Genomic DNA, 16,899 nt, shown 5'->3' on the forward strand with positions numbered 1-16,899 from the left:
TAACAAGTCACTTGTTGTTTTCTGAATTAGATACTATGTGAAATAACACCTGTTCTATTAGTTTAAATATTATTAAAACATAAGGAATGGTAGGTTAACGTTTTTTCCTTTTTCCATACGATTTTCACCGTTTAGCGAATTGAAATTTTAGATAACATATTACATATTTTGTATAAACATATTCCTTTACGATTTTACAAATTACTTTTACTATATTTAAATAGAATTCATGCCGTAAATAGATTGTAATGTGACTTGTTTGGTTTCATGAACAATTAATCACTTCGTATTATCATCTTCCTTTCCTTTAAAATAAATAACGTTTTTATTTACTGACCTTTACTCTCGTCGCCACTTGTAATGATCACTATCACTGGTTCACTACTACACGCAGCAATAGCGCAGGCGCACGTCCAATCCGCACGATGTCTAACACCAGGCTGCTTGTTTGACAACTACCCTCTCCACTCGTGTACATGAGACAATGTATTGTATCTATTGCATAGATACAAACACTACACTGATGTATAATATATACAAAATTAAATTACACTTTGTTCAAGTAGGCTCTTATAAGCCATTTTACAAGATTGAATTATGTGTTAAGCAATCGTTTCGAAATGCCGTTTGTACGAGTATCTTGAAGAACAGGCAATCAAATTCCTAAAATATACATAATTGTTTAATTATCGTTCTTCCATTATTTAAATAACCTGAACAACTTTTTGTTTTTTAAAATAATATTATTGACACTTTAAATTTCTTGAAAATAACATAAATATTTGCATCATCGTTAATTATGAATTATTTTAATAACAATCAATTTGGATATTTTACATATAAAATGATTATGATATAAAATTCCAATAAAGGTTGCTGAAGCACTCATCAGAAAACTTTTAGGGAATGCAATGAGATATATTAATACTGTTTTTGGCTGAATATGAAGCGATCGATATTTCGGTGCAATATTAATCAAACTGCTAAAAGTAAAAATAATATATTAAGCCCATGCACAACAATTTAGAAATTTAATATTAATAATTTGTTATTATTATTATTAAGAAACATGTTACTTTATTTTTATATACTATATTCTGAACATATTTTTATGAGATATTGTTAGAAATATGTTAAATAATGAAATAAATGTAAATTTTTATCTGAAATGTAATATATTTAAAAGTTTCATGTATAAATTTCTCGCTTTCAATCATTTTTCTTTAAACGATATAAAAACAATACCATTTTTAAAGAATTTTAATTTCATCGCAAGTAAATCAAACGATCTTCATTGGACTCAATTGAGAAAGTCTACGAACCGTCAAAATTATCTTCTTGATTGAAAAACAAAAATTTCTGACACGAAAAGTCGGAATGTTAAAATAATTCGAAGAATATATTTTTAAATATATCTCAATCTACAAGTGACTGAATTGAAAAAATATAGAAAACGTGCAAGAAAAAGAAATGAAAGCAAATTAATTTATGATTAATAATCTGACGAGTATTTGATATTTCGTTAATGAGGCAGACATTATTAAAAGCGGTTATTTTATTGTAAGAAACTCCACTCGTTACGATAACATGCATTGTCAATTAACAGATTAAAAAAATATCGAATGATCATATTAAAGAAAAAGGCTCGTTACGAGTATGATATATAGAATACGAGCAATCTACAAAATCCCGCATTTTTTTTCTATAAAATGAAATTAAAAAAATTAATGATGCCCTATTTTACTTATAATTTACTAGAAACTAAAACGACGTGCCACCACGTGTTCGACTGCTTCTCTGTTAATTTTATTTTTTAACATAATAAAGTTTTTTAAAAACATTGAAAATTGATATAAATAAAAGAAAGAAAAAACATTAAATAAGATGGCTGTTATCTTTAGACATTAAGCAAGAATTAGAGAATTCAGAAACTATACTTATGTAAGTAGACTTAAAGATTAGGTATTTTGAACATTAACACCACTTGTATATTAAGAATGTATAGTATAACCAAACAACTGTTCAATTATAATAAGTGGTTAACTGTAAGACTTAAGAAAGTTACTTTACCACAGAGTAATAAAATCACAGAGATTTATTTTTTTATTTTATTAGAACCAACAAAATTATATGTATTGTTGATGTCTCACTTAAAGGCACCTACAACGTGCATTTAAGAAAAGTAAATCGTATGAATATAAAATATTAGTAGAAAATTTATTAAAAGGAATGAATTAAACACAATTAATCTTTCTTAAAAATTATACAAAAGAAAATAGTTCATTTTTAACAAATACAAAATTACAATTAAAAAAGCAAAATAAAATTTACTTCATACTTACCGCCTGACATCTTCCGCTGAAGGGTCAAGCGATTTTATTAGTTTATTTTTAAATATTTCTAATTTATCTGCAAGCATAGTGATTTATTTCTTAGCGTGAATTAATTAATCGCAATGAACTCTTACATAATTTAATTAATTAGCAACGAAGCGTAATTATATGATATAAATTAACAAAATATAATATATTAAAATGCAATTTACCTAATTCAACAATCGTAAAATGATACGAGACAAAAATAAACATATATTATTGCGACTTTATTACAACACAAAGTTAAAAAAATAGTCTAAAAAATTTACTTTAAATGGCTGGAATATAATATTTATTTTCAATTGCATAATGATTGTAAAGCGGTAATTAAGACGAACACATTTGTTATGAGAAAATATGACAAAACAAATTACAACATTATCAATGTAATCATATACTCAAAATTCGTAAGTCTATTGATTGTGAAATCTGTGCTACGAGAAATCTAAACTAAAGAATAGCGCCGGATTGTAGCTCACCGTAGGCAGTACCACCGCGGCATCGTAGTGAGATAGACGTACGCTACGCGCTACGAGGTTTCGTAGCTGTCCCATAGTGTCTCGTAAAACTCGTGATTTTAAGGAAAAAATAAAATGTACTCAGTGATTGTGTAGTGTAATAATAATTGCAGTGATTTTTTTTAAACGAAATTTTGTTGTTTCGCGAATATTAGCACAGGTAAACTGTAATGCGGACGTAAAAAATGAGCCGTAAATGGTTAGGAAACAGTACCCACAATTTTATTTCGTTTTATCCTACGGTACGTTAAGCGTTTCAGTCTAATGGTGTGTTAAGATAACGTCAGTCGATTTTACCCTGAGCGTTTCTAGTTAGCTATTAACGTCGAAATGTCTATCTTTTTGTTGAACTAAATATAAATTTCGTGAAATAAGTTATGTGAGATTGGCAGATTAATAAATTTGTCTTCTAGTTTCAATCCATATCAATTTATTCTATTTAATTGACTAATCACTTAATAATAATATATATAATAATCTGTAAACTATATATCTTATTTCAGAAGCAATAATGAACATTTCTTAAGAAAAAAAAGAGTACCTATCAAAAAGTCTTCGTACCATTCAAATTTATTTAAAAAATGTTCGTGATAAAAACAAACAACTGCGAGCAACAATTAAAACTTTTGCTATTACTTAAGTTAACAAAAGATTCGTTTCACAATTGTTTCAAAATGAGTATTACTTTATTTCATTCTGTTTTTTTGTATTACCTCTATAAAGGTTGGCTTAAATATTTGATTTTTTTTAAACAAACATCGAATAAAATGTATTTTCTTGTTAGTTATCGAGACTACCGTGATGCTTAAATCTAAACGTGATTATTTATAATAGTTCCACATCTGGCACTTCTATAGTAAATTACTACTTAACTGATTGATATTTATTTAATTCAAATTACACCTCAATACCGTGCGTATGAAAACACCTACAATAATATGGGGCGTTTATAATCAAACGCAATTGAAGAGTGTTATCCAATTTCCCGTATAAGGTCAAACTACTTTATTAGACGTACTGTTTTTAGCAGTATCACTTCTATCTATTTTATTTTCGAGAAAATGTTTTCGGTGTTATTAAGGATACTCATGTTATTCTTATATTATATGAGACGCTCGTAATATTCTGCCTTGTGAGTAAAGACCGGTGCCTTACCTGTTATCACATATTCTAGCTAAGGTCGTTTTCAATTCTCATTTTTGTGAGACAGCTATTTATATCGATTATGACTATTCTGACTTTGTTACGACATTGCTTCTGCAATATTACAAAATTTTATTTTAGTTTTATCGCAATCGAACGACTGTGGAAACGAGTGTCCATATCTTTCTTCTGAAAACTACCCCAAAGAAAATTTATATTTAACATTAATAAAAACTTGAATCAGTATTCGTTTATTTTTATTAAGGAAACAAATATTATAAATTAATTTAAATTTATATTGGTTAGGCGAAAAAAAGGCCACTGATGGAAATTCACCACCACCCATAGACTGAGAAATATTAACCATTCCTTATATCGCCAATCTGCTACTAATTTTGGATTATAATAAATTTTATGCCAGCAATTATACTAAGAAGTGCTGTTTAACAAACAATTTATAGATATCATGAGTGGGGTGGCGCAATGAGGCGGCCATGCACAATGCCCTACAATGAAGTAAAATATGTGTCGTACATACAAATAATAAATTTGTGATTATAATTCATCTCGTGCTTTACGGTGAAGGAAAACATCGTGAGGAAACCTGCATGTGTCTAATTTCACTGAAATTCTGCCACATGTGTATTCCACCAACCCGCATTGGAGCAGCGTGGTGGAATAAACTCCAAACCTTCTCCTCAAAAAGAGGAGAGGAGGCCTTTAGCCCAGCAGTGGGACATTCACAGGCTGTTACGGTTACGGTTACATACATATACATATTGCACCAATTTTATGAGTTTAGAACGTTATTTAATAAATATTTAAAAACTATCTATCAACTTAAAATAGATTAAGTGTGTAATAAACTAGCGAAAAAAATCAAAACACGAGTCTTTCGTGCGAACAAAGACCCAGGCGCTACCTAATACTTATACGGTAAATTTAACACTTGAGTAAAAAATTTGAGCTCGATGTCGAAAGAATCATGATTCAAAAAGGATCTTTGATCTCATCCCATTACTCACGTAAGCTTTTCAATGGTAATTCAGCATCTCTACGTAAATAAAGAAACTGAAAATAAGTGAATATTCCTTTGCAATTTAAGAATTCTTGGAGCGATGCTCAATATTGACTTCGTCTGTTTCATGACCTATTTTTTAGTAGTGTAGCTGATGAAACTAATATTACTTATCTCCCGTTCTATTCAATTATTTTTTTCGTATTTATTATGTTAACGGTATTAGAATAATATCAAATTATTATAATGAATATTCAAATCTAGACATCTCAAACACTTTCGCTAGGTAGTATATTTTTATATGACTGCCTCGTTGGTCTAGTGGCTTGATGTAACACCGCAGACCCGGAGGTCCTGGGTTCAATTCCCAGGTTGGGCCAGTAAAAAGTTATTGGGTTTTTCTGTCAGAAAACTCTCAGTAGCATCCCGGAGTCTGGAAATTGGAAGTGTGTACACTCTCGTGCCTCGGAAAGCACGTAAACGTTGGGTCCTGCGCCTGAACTCTTTCCGGTCGTGTCGGATTCCCGTCCCATCGGATTATGAGAGTGAGGGAAGAGAGAGTGTACCTACGTTTGCGGACACACTTGTGCACTATAATATTTCCTGCGCAGTTGGCTAGTTTCTCTTGAGATTGGCCGCCGTGGCCGAAATCTGCTGAAGGACATTATTAATATTATATTTTTATAACATATTTTATTAATAAAAAAGGCGCGTGTACTGTACTATCAAACTCATACTATGAAGTATATATTTTTACATATATAAGTATAAATTTAAATATATAACTATTAAGTAATTGTTTAATTATTTATTTTAAGCTATATAAAGTCATTTTCATTCATATATTCTACAAATAAAATTAAAATAAAATGAAAAATATTCATTCCAAATTTATACAATAAAACTGTTAATAATAATAAATTACTGATAGTAATTTACCTTTTCGGTTTTTCGATATAATACACCATTAGTCTTTGACGGGTATACGTGTAAGTACATAATTATTTCAATCTCTTTCGTAACTAACTTCGTAGTGTAATTTTGTGTTGCAATATTCGTTTCATCATATTATATTACCCTCAATGCGTTTTATGAAGCATAACTTCAATAAAAGTATAGAATATTTAATAAATATCTTATCAACCACTTGCTTATATTGTCTTTATATATTATGTCATCGTGGAGGCTATTTGGTATTTTAATAAAAACTATTTCTCATAATTTAATAACAAAAACAAACTGTGTGTGTTAATTTTCGTTATTTTATTATTACGTTTTTTTTTTATTATGTTATGTACTGGTTTTAAATTATTTTATTGTGATTGTGAATATCGCTGTTAATTTGTCTATGGTAATGAAGTAAGTACTAGTTATGGATTTAATAGCTTTGAAATAAAATTATATAAAAATAGTAATGATTTCTTAGAATTTGTTTAATTATATGGATTCATTTTTAAAAGTAAAGTAGAATAAACAAATTGTAAACATCCAAACAAGTGCATCACTATTAGTCACTTTAATTAATGTAATGATGAACACATTAATTACGTGACCTGTCGTGTCTGAAGAATGGCGTAAAACGTAAAATAATATAATTATTGCCTTAAAGCTAGAATAACTGAGTGGAAACGAAAGGTTTATTAGTCCCTTGGATTTGACACGCGTGTAATCATAGATTACTAATTTACTAATTTATTAATTTGCAGAGTTTGTTTGTTTTGTTTTTGAATGCTAATTTCTTAATCTAAATATCGGATTTGAAAAAAAGCATTCAAATGCATTTGATAGCCCAACTCTTGAAGAAACTTATTTAATATCACGATATGGCCTATGAGGAGAGATTATATAACGCAAGTAACCAAATAGTTCTTATATTAATATATTTTTCAAAATTCTATCTATCACTTACGAAGTTTGATTTAGATACTACAAATGTAAAATAGATTTTGAAAATTTAATATAACGTTTTGAAACTAAAAAATCCTGAATAAAAACTTTTAATAGTAATAAATATTAAAATTAACTATATTTAGCACGTGTAACTACAAAGTATCTTGGTGGTTTTTCTCAGTAGAATGGACATTTTGAACCAAAGGTATGGCTGATGAGCTGACGAAATATTAATGTAACTATTTAACGATGGATATAAGTAATTTCTAGTATTTGTTTTCTCAGCATTTCTTTTAATTATTTTTTTCGTTTTCCGTGATTCATGATGAATCCAATGAAAGCAAGTAGAACCATGAGCAATTTATTTAGAAGAGCTTTTTTACATGTTCATTACTAAGTCTCGCATTGTTTGCAGAGCCCTGGATACCTGCTTCGGGTATTTTGTTTATTTCTAGTATGAATTTGAACATCAGCCTTAGAGGCAGGTATTAGAAAATAATTTAATATTCGTTTTAATTTAAATAGTCGAAGTCAATGTCATCGATATCGCAATCGTAATAGTCAAAGTCAATGTAATCGATATCGCAATCGTAATAGTCAAAGTCAATGTCATCAATATCGCAATCGTAATAGTCAAAGTCAATGTCATCAATATCGCAATCGTATTAGTCAAAGTCAATGTCATCGATATCGCAATCGTAATAGTCAAAGTTAATGTCATCGATATCGCAATCGTAATAGTCAAAGTTGATGTCATCAATATCGCAATCGTAATAGTCAAAGTCAATGTCATCGATATAGTAATCGTCAATGTCAACAGTCAAAAGTATGAACTAAAGTTCATTTAATCTATTTTAATGATTTATTAGTTGAACTATTATGTAAGACCAAAGTGAAAAGTCTCCACGTTCATGAATGAATGTCGGAAGTTGATACGCGACTTTTGAGTACTATGATAATTATAACATATATATTCATTTCAAAATAGCGTGTTACCGTCCGTCAGTTTTCAACATTTCACGAATAAGACGCGAACTAAGTTCTAACAAAGTAGCATTGCTAATTATCAAGTTAAATTTCCTTTGAGAAATTAATATGACTTGTGTGGTATTCAATCTAGAATTTATCTTACATTATACCGTTGAAGCTATATAAATTCCTTCTTTAATATTATTGTTCTTCTTTACCTTATTTGATGGTAAATTGTGAAAGCTCATCTGGGTAGGTACCCACTCATCACTTTTAATACTTAGTATTGTTTTGTTCTGGTTCATAGGGTGAGGAAGTATAACTACAGGCACATAGGATATAATATCTTAGTTTCCAGGATTGGTGGTATATTGACGATGCAAGAGATTATTCATATTTTTCACAGTGCCAATTTCTTTAGGCGGGAAGGTCCCAACATAATTTTTTCAATCTATTCGAGGTTGCCGTTGTATAATTATCATAATTCAAACGAACATTAATAGCTACATACTTAGCTGCCTAATGTTCCGTTTTATACTTCTAGGTCTAGATTTATGGTCTAGATGTTTCAAGGAAATTAAATGTTATTTAAGGTGAGATTTCTTAAATAATTTTAACGAATAATCTTAAAAGTAAAATATTATGTGATACAATAGTTATGTGATAATTATGTCATGTGAGATAATTATTAAATATTTCGGAAATCTATTCCATACAAACAACAATAGCTTTATCGACATTCATTCGAAAGCACCCGGAATGGTGCTATATCTTTGGAAAATGTATATTTTCCTTTGTAGTCCTAAACTATAAGCTATACTAAACACGATATTATCTTTTCAGACGAAATAATAATTCTGTGTGAATCTGGACATGAAAAAAAAAGAAACTTTACGCTCTTACTATGGCTAATAAATAATCTCGTAATAATCTACGTACTGTATGAAGAACCATTATTCAATATTGTTATTTCAACGATATAATATCTTTCAAATGTTAATTTTGAATGGAATTAATATATTAGCCTCCTTAGTTAAACCATTGAATTGACATTTATAAAAGTCCTTGTACTAGGCATACAAACGTGTGTCTCCTGAGCGTTTCCTGGTATGTCCAAGTTTCGCTATACTTCGCTTAACTTTTTCCTATTCCGACGTGTCCTGTCACCAGCTTTGTTACAAACGTCGTTCGTGTAGTTCTTTTATAGCCTTGATACTGTTAATGCTAATAAAAAGTATTTTAAAACAATGCTATACAATTTTTATTTCTAATTATACTGCTAGGAATATTTCATTTCAATATACTTCTTATGTATAACTGAAAAGATCAATTTGAAATCGTAATTCCATCAATAATAAATAGATAATAATAATCTTATAATAACAGCCACTTATATTCAATAATTATTTGATTGCCTAGTCTTTGGTCCTAATACCTATCTATAATAATATATTGACATCGAAATGTATACTTGAGAAGTCAAGAAAACATATTTTTTCTTCCTATTCTTATTAAACATTTTTTATTTTTATACAGTTTAAAGATTGTTACAAAAAAAACATTTGAAGTTGATAATATTTTGCAAAGAATCTGTTTTCTGCCTTCTCTCGCCTCTAGGAAAGAGAGGGGATCTTTCCTATCGTCAACATAAAGCAGGAAACATGAAACTTTCGAATATTCTTTGGCGTGTTTTTGGTAAGGGTTCGTTTGGCGTTGAGTTGAGGTGAATATATTCAAGCCAATTTCGTAACTGAGCGTAACTGGCCCATTTTTTTTTTTGATACGTCAAATAAGATATTACACTTTTTTTTAGTACCTGAACGACTGAGCTTCGATCGGCTCTAGTGATTATTAAAAGAGTTTTATTTAAATCTTTATATATAAACTTTAAAAGCAAAAATTTATCTAAATACAAATCTTGAGCCAAATCATTACAACCGTTTCCGAAGATATGTTGTTAAAACATCAGTTAATTGGAGGATTTATCGGTATTTTATTTAAAAAGATAAAAATAATTTTTTTATGTGACGCTAAGTAATTATAGAAAGACATACAATTATAATTATATAAGATTATACAGTTCGAGTATAATATATATAAGAGTAGAAAAATACAAGTTGTTCATAATTTTTATTTGTAAAAAGTTATTATTTCGTAAAACAATGAAAACATTTTTAATAAACGCTGTAGTGTTTTTATTTGCACCTTTTTAGTATTTAAAGAATTGTAGTTGTCGAGCTTCATTCTTATTGTAATGGTTAATTATAAGACAAAAACTATAAGATCTCGAAGATCTTGGTTCAAATCCCGGGTCGAGCAAATAAAATTTAGGGTTTCAGTCATAAATCTCTGTAGCAATCTGGAAATTGAAACTTTTCACATATCGCCAGTGCTCAATCAACCTTGGCAACTATAAGATGTTATGTCCCTTGTGCCTGTAATTACACCGGTCCACTCAGCCTCCTAACTGGAACACAACTTTATTAAGTAGTGTTAATTAACGGTCGAATAAGTCAAGAGTGGGTGATACCTATCTTGTTGGTGGCTTTCCGTCTGAACGTTTTCCGATCGTAATGAACTGACATATCTTTGGTTTATAACAGATAAAGAAAAGAGAATGCACATAAGGGCCAAATTGAGTAAAATATCAAAAATCATGTAACAATTTTTAATATTACTTACTATTTTATTTTTAAATCGAAGACTCGTAAAACCTATAATTAAGGAGATATCTATTTTGCAGATTCATTAACTCGTAATAACGATTGAACATTAATTTTAAGCCTTAGTTTATTGTTCGGTTTCTTTCGTTATAGTCTGCTTATATGAAAACGGTTATCAAAAATCGTGTCACGACATACTACATTTGTTATTTGAAAGGCGATTAAAAATCCATTGTTACTTGCATAATTGGAGGCTCAGGGGCGGACTTTCGTCCGAATTTTAATTGGACTTGAAACAATAAAATGTGACATCATTTTTTTTGTAACAATTTAAATACGAATCATTAGCCTTAGAATCATTTCTTTTATTATAAATACTGAATTGAGTTTGTTTGGTTGTTCCGCTTGCACGTCTTAACTACTCAACCGATCATCATAAGCTTATACATAGGGTACTTAAATAATACCAATAAAAAGACAGATAAAAACAAAATTGTAAATATACTGAATAATATTATTTCAACAATTATATAATTTAATTTATTCTGATATGGCCCTTGTCTTCCAACATAATTAAGAGGAATATAGCCTATATTAGTTCAATTAATAAACATTGCTGGCTGTTTCTTTACTTTTTTGCAGACTTTTAAATGAAGTAAAAACGCTGTGTAATATAAGATGCTTAATAAAAAAAAATTTAAATCAACCCTAATTCGTAGTTTCCATGGATAGTCGTAGTCGTAGTTTTATACCTGCTGGCTTTCATCATCATCATCAGATAAATTCAATAATACCTATAAAATATTTCTATAGTCATCCAAATGATAAGTATACTTATAAAACTTTCAATCGTGACCTGTGTGCCTAGTACGAGTTTTTTACTTGATAGTTTTAATTTTAAATGCGGGGCATGAATACAGCGCCGTCTAGTTACAATTACCAGAATTCCATACAATACACAATTAAAGTCAACGCTAACGAATCCGCAAAAAAAAATCGCACTAGATACTGTTTTCATGTCTTTTATTTACATACAAGTTTATCTAAATAAAAATAATGTAAATATCGTTACTTTTATAATATTACATACACAATTATATAAGATATTCTTCAAAATAAAATTCGTTTGTTATGAACAGATAACACGTTACGCATGAATCACCATATGTTGATAAGAGCTATGAATCTTTTATTATTTCGTGATTTTCCTCGTATACGAGTTGCTTACATCACAATCTTTATTGTATATAAAATTCAGTTTTGCGTGTGTTCGTAATTCTTCTGCAAAATAGATTGATCCATTTTGATGTTTTTTGTTGTACTAATTTGCTAATCGTTCTTAGACACAGTTGGACTCTATTACCACAACTGGTAATTTCAATATTTTATATATATCGTTAGTTATGTAGCTTGAGTACTTTTTTAAAAAAACGATGGAAATTTTGCGTGTACCTTCTTTAACGTAGGCGCCGAAATATAAGTTAAAAAAAACTATTTTACACGTATTTCTGCAACTTCAAAAATGTCAGAATTTCTCAAAGAAATATCATTAGTGCTATGGTTAGCATAGCATAGTACCATACCAAAAAAAAAATTGATTGCAGTCTCGTTTTTCTAAAACCCCACTCAAAATTATTAATCTGTCATTTGTTAAAAAATATTTCGAAATGAAATCCTATTTCATCCGTATAAAGCCGAGACGAGCAACTAGTATTATATACACACATTTTAAATAAATACGGTATAAATTTCACGGAACAGACTTCATCTCAAATTCAGTAACATCATTTTTATTCAAAAGTTATTAAATTAGGGTCCGCGTTATTACGGTGATCTTATACGGAATAAATTTGATTTTTCTTCTAAAAATCGTAATCTTGAGTCTTAAATATTTTTATTAAGAAAGCGGAGTATAAGCCATCTGTGGTCACTTTTTATCACGAGAATTGGCATTTTTACCGTTCAGGATTTTATCCATTTTTCCTTAAATTTTGCACTAAATCTTAAATCAATATTTAAATAATTTAGTGATTTTATAATGTGTCTGTTATATACATGTATTGTACATTTTTTTTCCTTGTTTCTATTTAGTTTCGTTAGAAATTTTTGTTAGAATTGCTTGCGAATTGTGTCAAAATTTTCCTTAACAAACAACTGAAAAAGATATGAAATATGTATAGATTAAATAAGAAAATCGGCGATGATTTCAACATGCGAATCGCAATCAAAAGTTTTTCTATTCTAATCAGTAAACTATCTCAGGTCCGAAACGTAATATAAGTCATAAATTACAAAATAGAAAATGTAAATGTTTTACGTTATGGCACGTTTCCTAATATTTAGTGACTTGAAACGCGTAAAATAAACGAATAACACGCATACGAGTGTCTGAAAGAGTGGTTAAGAATAACTTATGTGAATTTAACACGAATTAAGTGGAAATAAGAAAAACGGTTATAACTTTCGTAAGTTTCGGCCAATAACCCTTATAAAGTTGTATTTCATTACCTATATAATTTCACACAGGAATCTTGATAAACGATAAAAAACCTTAACAGCTTAACGCAAAAAAAGAGGTTGAATACTTTCATTGTTTTTTTAATTTTTTAAAGGCAGGCGTTGTAATTAGAACACCTCAATAGGTAACTTTAGGGTATATAAAATACTACTGCAATAAATTAAAATCATTCCATCAACAAGCAATGTGCATCCTATCACCAGATACAAGATATGATGGCTCTCATATCTGTAATTACACGGCTGCCTCAGGGCGGGTCTAATGTCTAGCTTACAAGGTCGTAGACCCCAAAACCCTGGGACAATCTAGTTCCCAATCACGCCAGTAAAAAGTTATTGGGGTTTTCTGTTGAGAAATTCTCATAAGCAGTCCGAAGTTTGAAAGTTGGCAATGTCTACACTCCCCGTGCCTCGTAAAGCCGTTTGTCCTGCGCCTTGGCTCTCTACGGCCGCGAATTGTCGTCCCATCGGATAATGAAAGTGAAAGAATTGCTTTATGGGTTCGCTTAAACTTAAATAGTATTTCTATATTCACAACTGTATTAATTATTCACAAAGTCACTAACAAAAGTAATTAAAGTGATACAAATGTTTCCAATTTTCTTTTGTGAAGATACAGCATTTATTTTATAAATTTCAAATTACGAAAATACGTAACGAAATTTTACATTGGTCATTAAAAAACGTCATATTTATGTTACAAAAGTAAGTTGAATTAAAATTCTACATTCAAAACGAAAAAATCGAAATCAGATATTTAAATGAAGAAAATGTTCTGTTCTGTAATTTATTAAACGATATATAAGTAATCTAACAGCCAGGACTTTAATTTAAATAGCATATACTATTTACATTTAATTAATGTGAGTCGGACTAAAAGTAATAACTAAAGTTGTATAAATACAAGAGTTCATCCAACATGAGATTTAAAAGAAACGAATCTTTATTGTTGTTGCCATTAATTATTATTTCAACCACTACCAATTAGTTTTCGTCTGGTAAACTAATCTGTTCTAATTTGATGTTGTACATTTAAATAGAAACTCTTAGTAATTAAAGTAGACATTTTTAGTGTTTGTCTAGTGAAAGAGAATAATAATTCAATTGGTATTTGTGTAATAGAAATAGAATTATATAAAGAAAAAGTACATACTGCCAATTAGAAAATGAGGCCATCACGAGTCGTTCGGCACTCACACATTTATATTATTGGAAATTGATTTATCGGGATTTAATAAATAAAAACAAAGAGTTTCGTTGATAAAATAAATATTGTAATACAAAGGAATATAAGGCGATGGCAGAAAGGAGGCGTGTTATATGAATCGGGCTTACCTCTAATGCGCTTTTAGGCAAATAAAATAACTTGAGATGCAAAGTCTTCACATTTTGATTGAAAATAATCTTAACGATATAGTAAATATATTAACAAAAAATTAAAATATACTTACCGTCAGATGGTATTGGTACGGTATGGTCAATATTTCCACTTACCAACATACAATAGGAAACATATAAAAACATATAATTAACAAATATACAATACAAGTTTTGAAAACGTAACAGACAAACAGATAGAGTTACTTTTGCATTTATAATATTAGTACAGATAAATAAAATTTCAGGACAATTAACACGTATTTCATAAAATTAAATAACATGGCGGCAATATCAAATAACTCACAAAGTAAACATATGAAGGTGACAGTTAACATTTTTTATCTTTAAAGTATTTTATTAGGTCCTTAGATAAGCAATTGGTTTGTTGTTCGGGAGGAATATAGTCTTTTTTTTGTAAAATATATTTAATTAATCAAAATATGCACCGTTGTTATCTATGCACTTTTCATCATCACATAGGTAGTTCATTGATCCCTTTATTAAAAAAACCATGGGCGGAATCAATAAACTTTTTAAAGGCTGTTTGGACTGCCGCATCGGAGTTGAATTTTTTGTCCAAATTCCGGAAAAAATGGTAATCTGTTGGAGCAAGGTCCGGGGAGTACGGTGGATGTCGCAGACATTCCAATTGTAGCTCATCTAACTTAGTGGTTGCTTGTTGTGCAGTGTGCGCCGTACATATCATTAATCCTTCAAGCTGTTTCTGCAGCACTGGTGCCACGGTAGAACTCGTACTCGTAAATATACCGATATTTCATGTTTTCCATTGTGCGGTAATAAGCGATGCCAAAGAAAAAAATAATGAAGAAAAAACAAATGAATGACTGTTTTCAAAACTCAAAAGCAGCTAATACCAGCTAAATGAATTTATAAATTTGAATTTGGAATTCTTAACTAAAGAGGAGATATTTCAGATCAAAGTGGTCAGTACGACGAAACGCTAATTCCATTTGTAAGGACCTAATATAATACATGTTTAACCGCGAACTTGAACGGCCTAGTAAGCTCCAAGCCTTCTTCATCTTAAGAGGTGAGGTATCCTTAGCCCAGCCACTTAGTTTTTCAACAATTTCTGGTGTAATATTAGAAGTTAGAATTAAGACCGTATAATCTGATCCCGTTACATTGTTAGATTAAAAAAAAATTTTTTTTCAAGACGTTTTTCTTACAACCCTACATATAATTACATCACAGAAAATATTTTAACACAATGTAGCACTCATGTAACATTTCATAAATCGATTAAGTGTTTTTCCCAATACAAAATAGAATTTAAATATCTTGCTACAACCAATTTTATTTATTCGTGTAACATAATTTGTATTGTTAAAGTATCATCGATATTTATTATTAAAAATATGAAGACTTTGTATGGTTGAATACGTTAATCTTAGGAACTACCAGTCGGATTTGATTTATTGTTTTGGGATTAATACCCCGCTTACTGAGACAAGTTACAGATTTTTTTGTTTCATTTGCCAGCAAGCGGTTCAACTTATATTAAGTGGGTGCCACTTGGACATTTGCACAACCAGTGAATCTTTTTCGGTCTTTGAGGGATATGTTTATACGACCTCTTGAATAGTCCGTTATTATATTTTTGGAGAAGACAGAAGTTGAAAGACTATATAACTACGGAACGGATCTTGAATAAAGCGATAATCATAAAAGATAACCAAAAAGGTAAACCGTAAGAAACAGTTATTTATAAACACAATTAAACGTAACCGAAAGTTAAATATCCGAAAGCTGGTGAATTTGTAATAACAGAAACTACTAATTTGATTTCAAAAAGAAGGCATAAGCTGTACAACTATATGCTTCCTTCTAACAAGCGCAGCAGGTAACCAGAAATGGATAACAAATCTGCAAATTGTAAGCAAATAACTCACCATATTATCATAGGACGTATCAACATTTAGTGCTATAAATAACGCAGAATCAAGCAAGTGGTTCAAAAAAAAGTATTTCACTTCATACAACTAAGTAAAAATATCGCAAATGTATACTAATATGCGAAATTAACTGTTTGTCTGTTACGTTTTCACGGCTAAACCATTGAACCAAATTTGATAAAATTTGATATGAAGTAAGCTTGAACACAAAGGACTCCTTCCTTCATTCAACTTCTTTGTACCTAACACCTGCCCAAGGGGCATATAAGATGCAGGAAAAGCCCCAGGCGATAACTAGTTCGTAATAACTTTTATCCATAACAAAAATCTCTAATCATTCAAACTCTATTTGCTATCGGATTCCTTTACCCAAGATAGAGCATCGCCTATAGTTTGTAGGATCGAAGCTTACTCAGCAGATCGGGTTAGACGATAATAAAGTAAATTATTGCGTCCCGATCGTAACAACGATCGCTCGTAATAAAACTAGTATGAATTGTCTCAACCGTG

At 29.8% G+C, this 16,899-nt stretch overlaps 1 protein-coding gene across 1 annotated transcript in view; it reads left to right on the forward strand.

Annotated features, from left to right (window-relative positions):
- The first annotated feature begins 3,060 nt into the window (after nt 1–3,060).
- The window catches only part of LOC126774518 (collagen alpha-1(XV) chain-like), a 68,742-nt gene continuing 54,903 nt past the window's right edge, over nt 3,061–16,899 (forward strand). Inside the window, exon 1 of the mRNA XM_050496083.1 lies at nt 3,061–3,139. The gene's annotated coding sequence lies outside the window, so the exon portion shown is untranslated. The remainder of the gene's footprint in view (nt 3,140–16,899) is intronic.

Source organism: Nymphalis io, chromosome 16, assembly GCF_905147045.1.
Source record: "Nymphalis io chromosome 16, ilAglIoxx1.1, whole genome shotgun sequence".
Taxonomy (NCBI): domain Eukaryota; kingdom Metazoa; phylum Arthropoda; class Insecta; order Lepidoptera; family Nymphalidae; genus Nymphalis; species Nymphalis io.